The sequence below is a fragment of the Ailuropoda melanoleuca genome, chromosome 11 (genome assembly GCF_002007445.2).
Source record: "Ailuropoda melanoleuca isolate Jingjing chromosome 11, ASM200744v2, whole genome shotgun sequence".
Taxonomy (NCBI): domain Eukaryota; kingdom Metazoa; phylum Chordata; class Mammalia; order Carnivora; family Ursidae; genus Ailuropoda; species Ailuropoda melanoleuca.
The window spans coordinates 15156013-15170406 of record NC_048228.1 but is presented as its reverse complement, the minus strand read 5'-3'; positions in this window follow the sequence as shown (position 1 = coordinate 15170406).

The following is a 14394-nucleotide window of genomic DNA, read 5'->3' as shown; positions in this document are numbered from 1 at the left end:
ATACTTCTATAAATTGACCAAATTGATGCCTCTAATTTAAGCCTTTAACTAAAAAAAGTGCTACCTTTGATCATACCTAAAATGTAGACTATCAATATCATTTTCCAGAAGCTCTTCTTTATCTACCAGGCATGAAATATACTTCGTGGGATTTTGAAAGAAGATCACAAGACTTCATTGTGATTCGTTTTATACCCATAGTCCCTATATTGTGATTTCAGGAAACTGCTTCCGAAAGAAACTTTAAAGAATGCTTTTTCACTTTATCTCAATGCACAAAGATTTTATTTATGAACATTTTTATATATTTATATGCTAATAGTGTTTCTTTGATGTTTCATTTCTGAAGGCAAAGAAGACATGTTTTGCCTCAGGCATTTCATTCCCATTATGAGCTTTATGGCAACAGACAATATATTGTAGGACTTTTAAAGAATTCTTGTAAAGAACTACATGGTAAGCCCATTCCTGTTTATGGAATTCTGATGTAGAAAAGCACTTTCAAAAAAATACATTATTAGAAAATGAACATGAAAGATTTGTGAACCAATAGATTTATTTTAATGAGATATGTTAAAGATTGAGATATACTGATTATTACACAGAAGATATGGTATGAAATATTTATAAAAGTAGTCCACTAAGAAAAGCCGATTTGATTCTTTTATGAAAGAAATAGAATTTAAGCCAATTAAAACATTTATATCCACATACATATGCCATACATATATTCACCTGCATACATCAGTACACATATATGTATATACTCTATATGGGATACATTTTGCAAATGAAGAAAAAATGTCTTGCTTTTCAAAGCTAATTATTATCATCATGAAGTTGATATTCATTATCCACGGTTGTATGTAATTATGATGTGTCATTTTTGATTAAAAATAAACATTACCTTCTCCCTCTCACTCACCCTCTGTTCTCTCTCTCTCAAATAAATAAATAAAAATAAAATCTTTAAAAGGGGGGGGGCACCTAGGTGGCTCAGTGGGTTAAGCATCTGCCTTCAGCTCAGGTCATAATCCCAGGGTCCTGGGATCAAGCCCCATGAAGGGGTCTCTACTTAGCAGGGAATCTGTTTCTCCCTCTCACTCTCCCTCTGTGCTCTCTCGCTCTCTTTCTCAAATAAATAAATAAAAATCTTTAAAAAAATAAACATTACTTACATCTTAAAGATAACATAACTTCCATACTTTGTTCCTTTTTTTAAATAATTTTTATTATGTTATGTTAGTCACCATACAGTACATCATTAGTTTTTGATGTAAAGTTCCACGATTCATTGTTTGCGTATAACACCCAGTGCTCCATGCAATACGTGCCCTCCTTAATACCCATCACCGGCCTATCCCAATCCCCCACCCCCCTCCCCTCTGAAGCCCTCAGTTTGTTTCCCAGAGTCCACAGTGTCTTGTGGTTCATTCCCCCTTCTGTTTACCCCCCCTACATTCTTCCCTTCCTTCTCCTACCGATCTCCCTGCTATTTCTTATGTTCCATAAGAGAGTGAAACCCTAGGATAATTGTCTTACTCTGCTTGGCTTATTTCACTTAGCATAATCTCCTCCAGTCCCTACTTCCATACCTTGTTCCTTATTAAAATTTGTGACTTTTTTTTTACTTCAATTGGAATTTATATTAATATTAAGCTTAATATTAAAAAAAAAGAAAACCCCACTAAAATAGCAACAAACAATGGAAATTAAAACAATAGAAGCAGTAATGGAATTGAAAGGAAAATAAATCTGTGGGATCAGGATATAACCCATCATGTGCACACAAGAAGGGTTTGATCCTATGGTATCAAAAATATTTAGGCAAGTACCAATAAAGAAAACATATTTAAGAAGAATGAGAAAAAGAAAGGAAGGCAGTGAGGAAAAATATCCTGTAAAATGACAACTCTTTTTATTTTCATAAAGCATTTTGTATATACACTGAAACTGAGAAACAAATACCCGAAAGACATGTACATGGTATGAGAGAGAGGGGAAGAGAAAGAGGGAAATGCCCTCTAATTTCAGAAATTACTCTTGGCCTCACGAATGAATGACATGTGCTCATCTCCACAGATATGCTAGTAAAAGTGCACACCATTTAATTTTCTACTGCATAAAAGCAACTCGTTGCCTAAAAAATCTTTAATATGGCAGAGTAACATTAGAAATATTGTGTTAAAAAAGAGAGATTCTCCCCCAAATTCAAGACCTTAATAGTCCTAAGTCAATATAACTTCTCAATAAAATGCATTATCTATGCAATTTTGTATAAACAGTATACTTCATATATACAAACCAAAACCACAAATATGCACTCACCACAGTATACATTTTTCATAGGTGCGTACAGAAAACTCAAATTCTCTGGTTAATGGCCTACGTTTGTTTCAAATAAAAATATTAAACTCCAGCATTCTAACCTAGTTAGTTAATATTTATTATGGTATCACAAGTTTTCTATTTTGTAAATATCTACTTATTTGATTGCCTTAGGTCAGGTTTTAAAAACTACATGCGTATCCATAGCTATAATTTTTTGTCATAATACTAAAAATGATATTATATGAAATTGATTTTAAGTTTGCAAAGACATTCATGAGAAATGAATGTAAGTCAAGCAAGTGTCTTGTTATTTAGATATAATTTTCCTGATTTCTTGACATCACATAAATGCAAATACCAATATTTACACACACTATATGTACATAGTATGTTTTATACATCATGTAAAGCATCACTAAAATAACGGATTTTTGGGACACCTGGGTGGCTCAGTTGGTTAGGCAGCTGCCTTTAGCACAGGATCCTGGGATTGAGCCCCACAGCTGACTCCCCGTTCGGCAAGGGTCTGCTTCTCCCTCTGCCCCTCCCCTCATTCATGCTCACTCTCTCTCTCAAATTAAAAAAAAAAAAATATTTGAAATAAAATAACAGATTTTTAAAAGCATACTAATGTTACACAAAATGAGAATAAAATTTCATTGTGTATGTCTTTAAAATTCTAAAGTATTTGAAAAGGAATATCATATTTTTAGCTAGTGATAGAAAAATTTCCAGATGGTAAAAATGTGAATGATAAAAATAGACAAATTGAAATTAGAACTGTGATGGATTAATTTCCTTTTGGTTGTCCTTATGTTGTTTATATTCATGCCAGGTACATGAGCCAATAGTCTTGAACAACACCCCCCGTAAAGAAAAGGGAAGGAAGATTTCTAAAGTAGTTTTCAATAACATTTGCAATTTGAAAATCAAAATAACTATCCATACCACAAAATCTTGGTTCCCTTGCCGTGTTTGGTTTTCAAAATATGTGCCTTAAATTTTAAAACCCTTCCTTCCACACACTTTGGGGTGTAAATGTATATTAGATGAGTAATAGAAATAATGTGGTTAAATGTGGGGCTTTAGTGGGGCTTTAGTTTGTCTGTGAAAACAAAATTTTCCTCAATTGTCAAAACAGGCAATCAAAACATTCCCAATTGTAACAGGCTCACTAATTTTCCGTGAAAAGTAAAAATGAATTTATCAAACACTCATGAAACAAAGTAGGCATAAAAGCATAATTTGGCTGAAGTGAAGGTTAATTTTCCAATTGACTCTTCTTTATATCTAAACTTATTTTTATCAATGAATGATAAGATTCCACAATAGCCCCAGAAAGGTACTAGCAATGTTCAGTAGCAATGTTTTAGGGTTTGAAAAAGGAACAGTGAAAGCTGATTTTTAATCCTCCAAACTCCTACAAGGAATGTCTTTTTGGCAGTTATTTAGCTAAACACCACCTGTGGAAAAGCCTTGGCATGTGCTGGGTTCTTTTTTTTTCCTAGAGGAAAATAGCATGAAATATCACACGATGATGCATGCAGTAAAACATAGATTAATGGAAATGCTCTGTTATTTGGAAGTCTTAACACCTGAGCTGCAGAAAATCTTTTCCTTGTGTTCAATATTTGTTATCGATAACTATTTTATTCTAATATTTACCAAACATGTCTCAAAATGCCCACATATATCCCAAGACTAAGGGTTCTGTGATTAAATACCTGTGACAAATGCTGGAATGAACACACTAAACCCCTGTCTTTGGCATGGGGATCCTCAGACATAGTAGTATGCTAATGAGAAACATGGGTCTCCAGGAGGGCATTCCTGACTGTGGTTGTTCCAATACATAAGCTTAACTCATACATCTGCTAGAGTCCTCTTGTCCTTCAGTTCCTAGGGGATTGCCCCAAAATTCAAACTCTCATTCTTTGGATTTTGAAAGTCTTTGTCCTACTACCAATTTTTTGCAAACTCCCTGAAGGATCTGAGATGGCCTGAAGAAAAGAAAAGTTTTAGAGTCCCGAAGCTTATTTAATTTTGTAGGCAGCTTCTAAGAAAAAGTAACACAACGGTACAAATACATAATAAGGCATAAAAATTAATATTAATATTCACCTGAGAGGAAAGAAGCAATCACAACCAACAGTGCATACTTTTAAAGCTGATAAGTTCCATAAACATCACAATATCCAGAAAAAATATTTTTATTAATTGTCTGAAACAGTTTTATTATACTTTTATTATAATTTTTAGTTATACATTTTTCGATAGTTCCTTTATAACAATTTTGTAATAACTTTTCTGTAGAGAAAATAAATCCCTCTCCTAGCATAGGTGATTAAAATTTGGTTTTTATTTTTGAAAATTTAGAAAAGTTACTTTCAATTTAACAAACTTCTTAATGATGTCATATAAGTGTTTAGGACAGTTGTCAAATTTGGAGAATTTTCTACCAAATTTCTTTTGTATATGGACTGTAATATTTTAGTGTGTATTCAAATTTCTTGTGTATTAACCAATATTAACTATTCTTTGAATCGATGATGCTCATTGACCACTTTCTCTCCAATGTCTGTTGAAGTGACATGTTAGTTATGTATGTTATCATTAATGATATCAGTATTTTGGGGCGCCTGGGTGGCACAGCGGTTGAGCGTCTGCCTTCGGCTCAGGGCGTGATCCCGGCGTTACGGGATCGCCCCACATCAGGCTCCTCTGCTGTGAGCCCTGCTTCTTCCTCTCCCACTCCCCCTGCTTGTGTTCCCTCTCTCGCTGGCTGTCTCTATCTCTGTCAAAATACATAAATAAAATCTTTAAAAAAAAAATAAAAAAAAAAATGATATCAGTATTTTGTGTTAATCTAATAGTTTAATGTGTATATTATAATCTATGTGATCTATCTCTATTTACCCTGCATGTTGGTATTTAGTTTTCTTTAGGCTCTCTATTTTGTCATCCAGTACTTAACAAATGGATTGTTTTGTCTGTGAATTTATGAATGCCAAGTACTCTTTACTAGCAACTCTTAGAAAAAGTTCAGAGAATTCAGAAGGGAGAAAATGCTTTCTTCAACAGCAAAAAGAGACGCCAATTCCACTTGGGATTATAAATTGAGGCCAGAGAACCTACATTGATGAGATACCAAATTAAGAATAGTGACAAGGGTATCAGTGTATTACTTTGTGGTCCTAGACACAGAATCAAATAAAAATGTAAACTTTAACCATCCTTGTCTATTTTCTATAATCATAACAAATGTAATTGCAATTTACTTGCAAAATAAATAAATTTTCCCAAGACCCTGCCATGTAATGTTGATTGTTAGAACTTGTAGAACTAATAATCTTTAGTATCAAATGGCCTTGCTTGTCCATTGGTTATCTTGTGTAATAATGTACAAATTAGAATCTCTGATTGATGAAGACGTGACTATTGAGTGCTTTTTTTTTTTCTTTTCATAGTAAGTGAATCTTAAGAATTTTATTTGCCTGGCTTCCTTTTGTGTGTAAAGGGGAATAAGTGATGGCTCTGCTGGATTCTTCATATGAATTAAATCTATAAAGAGCATTTCCCATCCACAGTCATAGATTTTAATTTGTTAAATATGATCCTTTTTAGTTGATATTTAGAATATTTTCATTGATATTTACTCATGACACAAATGAGACTGGCCTGTATTTTTCTTTTTGATGTTTTCATTGTCAGGTTTGGTATCAGTGTAAAAAATTTCCCCTAAAAGTAAGTTGAAAATTTTATTTTTGAGACATGATGAAAAGCTTAAATAGCATTGGAATTATCTAGACATTATGGCATAAATAGAACCTTGGGCCTTTTTCTTGGTTTGGTTTTGTTGGGGAGAGGAGGTAATGTTAAATCTTTAATGAGTCCGATTCTTCTAGATTGCTATATTGAGTTCATCTCTCTTGAAGTTAATTTGATTAAGTTATATTTTCTTTGAAAACTATTTCTTCCATCCAAGTTTCAAGTTTCAATAGAGAGGAGCAAATTATTCATGGTAGTCCCTGGTCAAGAAAACAGAAGCCACTCTAGGTATTCAAATAGAGGACATTTAATGCAGGGAATTGGTTATTCAAGTGATGGGAAAGCTGAATGGCTATACAGAAAACAGTAAGGAATCCCAAAAGAAGCAATAGCTAGACGTTGCTACCCTAGATGGATAGAGGAAACAGGTAGTGTTACCAGAGCCCAGAAATCAGGGCTGTCAGGTGACAAGAACCCAGCAGGAGAGGCCTCAGGCAAGCTGGGACCACGAAAGGGAGGGACTGTCTAGTGAGAGCTAGAATCACAGACAAGATGTAGGTGGCATTATCTAAATGTGGGAGTCAGAAAATATCCTGAATTTTCCTTGGTGCTTTTCCTAGCCTATTCTCAGAAGACAGACAGCTGGGGAGCTGGGGAAATATAGTTCTCACTGATACAGAGCAGAACAAGGAAATCCAGGGAATGGATCTGGGACCAATCAGGACATGAATTTTTAATTTTCTTTGATATTTCCCCCACTATCTTTTAATTTACATATAAATGTGTATAGATTATACTTCATATCATGTTTGGGATAGGCTGAGGATGTTTCACTCCTTTTTTCAAAGATGCAGACACTGCCCATTTCTAGTAATATGGTATACTAGATGCTGGAAGAGCTACTGCTTCAGAAATTTTGGATTCAATATGTGATTACATTATGTACAGAGCTGCCAAGCACAGCCTCAGCCAGCACCACTCTCCAAATGTGTACAGTATTTGATTCGTAGACAGAGAATTCTCCATAATATTACATGGGAACAAGGCACTCACTTCAGAGCAAAGGAGTTGTGACTGTGGGCACATTCCCATTGGATTCACTGCTCTTATCACAGACCACACCACTCAGAAGCTGCCAGCCTGAAAGAGCAGTCAAAAGACCAGTCTGAAATGGATACCCCAAAAGCTTGGGCCCATCCTCCAGGACCATTATAACACCCTATATCAACATACATTGTATTTTGCTGTGTTCCCAGCAGGTAGAATGCACAAAACTGGGAACCACAGAATAGATACAGACATTCCACTCTTATTATAAACTCATATTGTCTTCTTGGGGAAATTTGTTCTTCTTATCCCCTCAACTTTAGTCTCTATACATGGGATGTGCTATATAAGTGCTCACTATTATTTTTGTTTTATGTTAATAGTAAATTATTATTTGATATTGCAAGAAGACAAATGCAGATGAGTTGTTTCTCATCATAGGCAAGAAAGTGCTCTTAAATAAAAAGTCTGTATCAAAAGCCCATAATAACCTACATAAAATGTATATAATAACATGTAATGATCCAAAACATAATAATATATGAATATATGTCTTTCAGAGTTACCAAGAGGTCACAATTGCCCATTTTTTACCCTCTGCTTTGTCTTGACCAAATTTTTGTACGTGTCTCTCTGAATAAGAATTTCTATCCTTAATCTCTTAAAAATCACCTAAAATTTTCAAGACTTTAACTATCTTGATTTTCCTTACAATTCCAGTTGACAGATCAATACTCTTACCATCTAAAACACATTTTGTTTGTGAATTATAACTTATGGAACTAGTAATGATCATTTGGCAAGCAACTGTGGTAGTGAAGATATAAGTACCCTTAAGAGCCATGCCGGTATCATCAGGAGTTAAAGACAATAGGCATATTGGAATAGAGTGCATAGTTCAAATAACATTGTTGTCTGCCTCAACTGGAAAATAGGAGAAGCTCTAAATATATAACTTGAATAAGAACACACATTTTCAAGAACATGACGTGCTAAAAAATAGAATCTCAAAAACCCACCCAGAGTGGAAGTGAACAAATAAATTGCCATAAGAATTATCTTTATCAATGCTGATTATTGCAGTGAAGACTTTGTTCAAAAATAGAAAATATGTGGGAGGTTATAAAGGAAAATGTGTCACTAAACCTTGAGGCCCTGTGGAGTTTATAAAAATTGCAGCTATGCTTAATACAGGAAGAAGAAGGAGAAGGTGAGGAAGAGGAAGGAGCAGCAGAGAAGAAACAAGAAGAGCAGCAGCATTAAGCGCAGAAACTTTTTCTTCCAAAGGACCGCTGGCAAGTATCGATGCCAATTTAAAAACATGACCCATTGCTTATCCCTTGACACAAGCAAAGTTTCAGGCATCAAACAGATCCATATTTTAAATAAAAATATAATCCCAATTCTGGTGTGCTACTGATTGACATGAAAAGGGCCCACAGACTCTTGAGAAATGAGAATTTTTAAAAATATAATTGGTCTTCTAGTAAGCTTACAATTATACTAGGACTTCTATTAAATAACTTCTTTAATATGTTCTGCATTAAATATTTTGCCTCCCAGAAATCCATAACCCCAGATTAACTACGAGAAAGTATCAAACACACATTCTCAAAAAATACCTGACTTGGCACTCTTCAAAGCTGTCAAGGTCATGAGAAACAAAGAAGACTGGAAAACCGTCATAGACTGGAGGAGGCAAGGAAGAGACATTATGATTAAATGCAATGTAATATCCTGAATTAGATCTTGGAACAGAAAAAGATCATAACTGGAATAATCCAAATAAAGCCTATATTTCAGCTAACACCATTGCAGCAATGTTAATTTCTTGGTTCTGACAAATGATTATGTAAAATACTATCATTTGAAAAAGCTAGGTGAAGGGTGTACAGGAACACTCCAAACTACCCTTGCAACCTCCTATGGATCTGAAATTATTCTAAAATAAAAATCTGTTAAATATATATATGTATATATATACATAAAACAATGACACATGAAGTGGCTTTCTTTGTGACGTATTTTTGAAGGTGCAACTGCAGCACCAGTTTCGAAAGGATACCCTGAGAGGTTGGGCCCCATCCTCCACGATCCCTATATCACCCTATATCAACACACATTGTGTGTTGCTGTGTCCCCAGCAGGTAGAATGCATGAAACTGGGAACCACAGAATAGATACAGACACTGCACTCTCATTATAAACTCACATTGTCTTCTTGGGAATATTTCTTTTAGGACTAGATAAGACTGTATTGCTTTAACGATTAGGAAATTCTGTTCACTGTTTTCACTATTAACGCTACTGGGAGGGTTACAAAGATGTAACACATAAACACACATATCACATCTACTGGATATTAAAGATAAGTAATAGTTGTGTGCAGGAATAGTAGGTTTGATTCTCTCAAGCCCATCTTAAATTTAACTGAAACCGGTATGCTCCTGTTAATAATAATATCAAGATAAATATTCTTCGAGTTTATAAGACTTTTAAATTTTATAGTAATAATTAACCAATAATACTGCATATCTGGCATTATGCTATGCACTTCATTCACTGATTTATTTAACAAGTATTTGATAAAATGCATAAAATGTGCCTAACACTGTTCTAGAAACTCAAGATACACCAATAAGCAAAAAAGATACCATCTGCTGCAGAATTTACACCCTAATATGGGAGAGAGGCAGGAAATCAATTATGCAACAAATTTATAATATCAGGCAATGGTAAATACAATCAGGAAAAGTAAGTTGGGGGAGGGGGGAATAGCTATTTTAGACACACAGCTGTTCAATGGAGATGACATTTGAAGAGAGCTGTGAAGTAAATATAGGATGCTATAGAGAAAGATATTCCAAGCAGAGAAATGAACAAGTTAAAACAACAATAATAAGCAGGAGCATGCTGGAAAAATCATAAAACCACATATAAACAAATATAATCATATAAACAACATCATAAAAAAACAATAGCTGTCATTATCTATAGTTGATAAACAAATCACTAATTAAACATAATACTTAGAGATAGAAAGGTTAGTACTAAATTAATTATAGAAAACGCTTGCAGATATCTCCAGGGAGTCATGCTATTACTAAGGAAGGGAGGGAAGAGAGGTTTCTTGTTTCATAATAAGCCTTCCTGAAATACCTGATGCTTTACCATGTGTGTATACCTTATTACTTTGCTCAAGGTTAAAATACTATATTTAACTCTAAGACTTCAGTCAGTATTCCCATACTTCTGCATTATAATTGTGCATTATAATTATCAGATTTATACCCAGTAGGAGTAGGACCATGCTTGTATAAAATATTCAATTTTAAAATAGGAATTGAAAATCCCTGCTATTAACTTTGCAAAGTTGGATCTATATGTTTTCCTTCTGTTCCCCCTTCTCTAGGAGCAACCTCTCAATCATGAATGTGTTCAGCACCTACACCCACTTTCTGTTCTTCAAACTCACTAAGCCTCACCCCCTTCTAAAACCTGAAATAATTTGTAAATGGTTGACTAAAATTCTCAATCCTCATCAGAACTAACAATCACTTTAGGTAACTTCAATCCTCAAGCATATTCCCCGGTTAAAAGTTTAAGACAAGTTTCTCTGTTCAGAAACATTGTGAACAAGACAAAATACATATTTTCTTTCCCCCATGTCAGCACTTCATAGAAGTCTCTTAAAGAGTTCTGGGGGAGATCAGTTTAAAATCACACATGGAAAATAAGAACAGGAAATACAAAAACATTTAGCATGGTAAAACTTTGATGAGTTGCACGTTATTACTTCCTATGCAAATTCTTTGGGAAGAGCACTTTGGAGACATTTGTCATAGGTACTGAAAATAATGGGTCAGGTTGATACAAATATTATAATCCATAGAGCCTGTGTTTATTGTTTTGGTTGTCAGTCAAAGGCATCGTCAAACTGTAGCATAATGCATAAATATTACCTAATAAGTGGGAACACATCGTCCTCAGATACTCTCTATTGATAGTAATGTACTTATATATTTGATTTTTTTCAGTAAGATGCGTGAATAAGTTGAACTATTTGAGAACAAGAGTAAATTAAAATAGCATTACATCAAGGATCAAAGAGTTGAAAAGAGCGCCTATTTTTCTAAATATTCTTTTACCCTTTAAAATATGTTTTTCATAGTCACTCCCATTTTTTCTCTTTCCTGAAGCACATAACATTGTATATTAAACTTCCAGATGTTCATGATCAAACTAAGTGTCTTCAATTTAGTTAAATCCACATTAGCTTTTCCTAATTGTAAAAGTAAAATAATCAAATAGCTGAAGAAGAAATTGATAATAACTGGTAAGCTATCTCAGCAAATCTAGTGTCTTCAGTCACATCAAAAAGAAAACTTCATTCATAGACACCTGGTGCATCATAAAGGACTGCATTTTGTTTTCTTTTAACATTAATATTTGTAAAAGTATGTCCAACCCGGGTAAAAATTACTGGAGATTAGTATTTATGCTACATATTATTCTTAAATAATGTGAAATTTAAATATAAATGGATATAGCACATAATGGGTGATGAAGCACTGTCACTTCTAGGAAATTCACACCCAAAGTAATGTGAAATTCTTAAAGAATGCCTAAAATATGCAAATTTTATTTAATGAAGATATTCATTTATTCATCAAGTATTTATCACGTATGTCAACTATGTGCCAAGCACTATGTGATGCCCTGGTGATGCAAAGTAAACGGAGAAAGCCCCGTGCTCACAATCTATAGCTGGACATGATAAGAATGCCTTCTCGGGGGAGGGGCATCTAAAATGAGTTTATGAGAAGTGAGGAGGAAACAGCTTCCAGGCAAAGGAAGCACCAAAACATGACTCGTGAGGTAACATCACACAGCTGTTTCAGAGATGGTGTGAAGGATGACTTGGGTGAGCTTTAGAAGACAATGCTGGAAAACATGGAGGGAAGAGTGATCAAGAAAAACCTTACATGCTTTGCTAAGTTGTTTGAACATTATTGTATATACAGAAACTGGAATTGCCTTGAATGTTTTTGGCAAGAATTTAATATTCTAGAGCTTTCTAGGATTGAGAAAACGCTTATCTATGTAGATCAATAAGCTATCAATTTAAGACATTTCTTTTTATAAGCAAGTCAATTATTCCTTTTAAAAAAGGAACTCAGTTAATCGTACTCTTCCTGTATTTCTCAATTATTACTTCTGCAACATAAACTGACACGTAAATGTAGCTGTCTTTAAAATTACAATAGTTAGCACTCCGAAAGTCATTTCCACCTCAACTGTCCCTTCCTAACCATTATCAGAAATCTAAATTGCATCAAAGGAAAATACAGAATTTTGCAATTTTCTAGCCATCTTCCTTTTCACCGTAAAGATCTGTAAACTAAGACTGAAAAGAGAAGACCATTTCCCCAAGACTTAGAGCTCTGCCCTAGAATGCAAGCCTTCCTAAAAAGGCAGGATTTTACTATAAGTTATTCCTCAATAAACTCTACTTCCAAGAAAATGAGCACTGTTATGGGCATACACACATTGGGGGAAAATATTACAGAAAAAATTATGCATGGAAATGATGAGGAGACTAAGTACTTTATTTTGTGTAACACTAGGACATTATCATCTTGTTGTCTTTTTTTTTTTTACATGTGTCATTCTCATAAAAACCCATGCAAGTAGGAAGAGATAATATTTACATGTAAGGATAACTGAAACTCTGAAGAATTAAAACTCTTGCCTTACGTAACACAGCCAGGAGCAGCAGAAAATGATCTAAACCCTGGTCTTTTAAATCTAGGTCAAGCATTTTCAAACACAGCTTCTGTCCTCTACCCTACTCCCCACCCTTCCCATAGAAACTGGCAAAATACAGTAAAAAGTTCCATTTCTAAAAACTGATAAACCACACAAACTCAATGAAATAGACTAGATACATCCTACATATCCTCTACTTTTTTTTTTCATTAATTTATAAAAATGAGGATAGCAGTATTTCCCTCAGGAGGATTCACAGGATGAAGGATAATGAGATTATGTCCATGCTAGTCCCTGACAGTGACTATCACACAGTACACACTCAATAGACATTAGCTCCATTCTGCCCTTGTTATATCTTGGTATTAGTCTACACCCATACTTCTCGAATGGGGCTATCCCTGTGAGTAGGACGATGGCGTACCAGATGATATACAGCTGAAAACAATCCTCTGGGTGCTTCCATTTTATTCACATTTTGGATGGATATTAAATAATTTAAGCAATCAGTAATTGTACCTTTGTTAAAATAAACTCAGACAAGTGAAAAAATAAAAAATAAAGCTGATGCATATTTTTGGGATTTTAAAGAAATTCTATTCTTATAGATTACTTTGGGCAATGCCTGTATTTGTTCTATTCTGTGATTGGCATTTTATTGGAAAGGTGTGAGAAGCAAGCAAGAGAAAATTTTAAGATAAACTATATATAACCACTTTCAAAATCTTCAGCAGAATCTTCTAAATCTGAGCATATGCCTATCCTAAACCCAGCTAATCCATTCCTGGGTATATGCCTAGCAGAGATGTATACATATGTGCACCAAAAATCATGCAATCAAATGTTTATAGCAATACTCTGCTATATCTCCAAACTTGAAACTACTCAAAATGCCGGCAAGAGTAGAACTGATAAATTATGGTTGTTCACAAGGAATGCACAGACATGCGAATCAATGATCTAAAATCATATGCAGCACAGGATGAATTTCAAGACATAACATTAAATGACAGTGACTAGAAACAAGAGTATACACAGTATAACTCAACTTATATAAAGACCAGAAACGAGCAAAACTATTCTACACTGACAGATTTCAGGATAACAGTTACTGTTGGGGAGAGGAAGTAATCAAAAAAGGGCACAAGGGGCTACTGTTTCTTACTCTGCTGCTGGTGACACAGGTTATTCAGTTTGGGGAGATTCCTTGAACAGCATCCACTTAAAATAAGTGTTATTTTCAAATGCATATTATAGTTTAGTAAGTTTTTTTTTTAATTACAGAGATAGAAAAAGGATCTATCAGAATTTCACAGATTATTGTTCCATTATATTTAGAGGCTATGACTGAAGATAGTCCTAGTTTTCATGGAGATGGATATTGTACTGGGAATTTCTAATACTAAAACATGGATTTTTATTCCATATTGGATTCTAAAGTTTTACTCTAAAAATGTAGATGTACTTGAAATGATTTTG